This window comes from Petaurus breviceps, unplaced genomic scaffold (assembly GCF_028583685.1).
Source record: "Petaurus breviceps papuanus isolate PSGF00001 unplaced genomic scaffold, PetGlider_PUasm1.0 40, whole genome shotgun sequence".
NCBI lineage: Eukaryota > Metazoa > Chordata > Mammalia > Diprotodontia > Petauridae > Petaurus > Petaurus breviceps.
Genome location: NW_027186315.1, coordinates 3,032,743 through 3,035,116, shown reverse-complemented (window position 1 = coordinate 3,035,116; position 2,374 = coordinate 3,032,743). Strand labels below are relative to the sequence as shown.

Below are 2,374 nucleotides of genomic sequence, written 5' to 3'. Positions count from 1 at the left end.
AATAAGATTACAGGTGAAACAGGAATATCGATTATCTCCACTATTATTCAATATAGCTTCAGCAATGAGAATGAAAGAAAACTGAAGGAATTATAATAGGAAATGAAGAAACAAAATTATTACTCTTACATTATAGATGGTGTAATGGTATACTTAAAGAATCCTAGAGAATTCACATAATATATTGAAATAATTAGAAATGTTAGAGCAACTCATGGTGGAGCCCCTGAACTGGGATTGCCGGGGGCCAGCTGGCAGGTGGGGATGCACCGTTGCGGGGTGGGTGCCAGCCCCATTGCCAAGAAGAAGCTGGCTGAGGCCAAATATAAAGAATGGGGTACTGTCCTGGTTGAGGACCAGCTGGCCCAGATGTCAAAGCAGCTGGACACATTCAAGACCAACTTGGAAGAATTTGCCAGTAAACACAAGCAAGAAATCCAGAAGAATCATCACTTTCCAGCTGAAGTTTCAAGACATGTGTGCCACTATTGGGGTTGACCCTTTGGCCTCTGGAAAATGATTTTGGTTGGATACTTTTATTGTGAGCTGGGTGTTCAAATTATTGAGGTATGCCTGGAACTGAAGCATCGGAATGGAGGTCTGATCACTCTGGAAGAGTTACACCAGCAGGAGTCGAAGGGAAGGGGTAAGTTTGCTCAGGATGTCAGCCAAGATGACCTCATCCAGACCATCAAAAACTGAAGGCCCTGGGCACTGGCTTCAGCATCATTCCTGTGGGAGGCACTTACCTGGTATAGTCAGTTCCATCTGAGCTCAACATGGATCATACTGTGATGCTACAGCTAGAAGAGAAAAATGGTTATGTGACAGTCAATGAGATCAAAGCAAGTCTCAAATGGGAGACACAGAGAGCTTGGCAAGTGCTGGAGCACCTACTGAAAGAGGGGCTGGCCTGACTTGACCTGCAGGCTCCAGGGGAAGCACACTATTGGCTACCAGCTTTCTTCACAGACTTATACTCAGAGGAAATCACAGCTGAGTAAGCCAGGGAGGCCCTCCCCTGATTCTAGAAAGAAGCAGACCAGTGGTTAGAATGGAGGAAGACGGGGCAATACCTACTAAGGGAGCTTGAACAATAGATATTTTTGTAAGAAAATAGAAAAAAAATGATTAGAAATGTTAGCACAGTTGCACAATATAAAATAAATCCATGTAAATCATCAGTATTTCTATATATTTTCAACAATGCACAGCAGCAAGCAACATAAATAGTAATTACATTTAAAATAACTGCAGACAATGTGAATATTTGGGAGTCTACCTTCCAAGACAAAGTCAGGAACTAAAGAAAAACAAATAGAAAACACTTTGCTCCTGGAGATACTGAGCTAATATGGTAAAAATGACAATTGTACCAAAATTAATTTGTTTGATGACATATCAATCCAAGTAAAAAATTTCATAAAGCAAAAAGATAAATAAAAACAAAAATTCACATGGAAGAACAAAAAGACAAGAATATCAAGAGAATTAATGAAAAAAAATCAGAAGAAAGTGGCATAGCCATACCACATGTAAAACTGTATTAAAAAGTGGCAGGCATCAAAACTATTTAGTAATAGATAAAAACAAAATAGAGTGGTAAATCAGTAGAATAGATTAGATACAAAATATACAGTAGTCAATGAGCATGGTGACCTACTGTTTCATAAATCCAAAGACTCCACCTTCTAGGATAAGAACTAACTGAATTAAAAAACAAACAATCCAAACTTCTGGGAAAGCTGGAATACAGTATGGCAGAAACTAGACACAAACCAACATCTCACACTGTATACTAAGTTAAGGTCAAAATGGGTACATGATTTAACATAAAAGGTGAGTCTATAAAAAAAAATTAGGAGAAGAAGGAATAGATAACTTTATAATTTGTTAAAAAGGGAAGAATCTATGACTAAAAAGGAGATTGAGAATATTATACAAATGCAAAATGGATCATTTTGATTACGTTAGATTTTTTTGGTAGAAACAAAGCCAGTGTAACCAAAATTACAAGGAAAGCAGAAATCTGGGAAACAATTTTTGCTGTCTTTTTTTTTCTGATAAGGGCCTCATTTCTGAAATACATTGAGAACAGAGTTAAATTTATAAGAATAAAAGTCAATCCCCATTTGATAAATGTTCACAGAATACGAAAAGGCACTTTTCACATGAAGAAATTTAAGCTATTCAAGGTGAAATGAAAATAAAATGTTCCATATCACTACTAAAGAAATTCAAATTAGGGGCAGCTAGGTGGTACAGTGAGTAAAAGGCCTGCCCTGGAGTCAGGAGGACCTTAGTTTGATTCCAACCTCAGACACTTAACACACACACACACACACACACACACACACACACACACACACACACA

General features: G+C 37.8%; 1 pseudogene; it reads left to right on the top strand.

The window, feature by feature from the left end:
• The first annotated feature begins 264 nt into the window (after positions 1-264).
• Positions 265-1,059, top strand: LOC138170870 (vacuolar-sorting protein SNF8 pseudogene; annotated as a pseudogene).
• Positions 1,060-2,374: the final 1,315 nt, after the last annotated feature.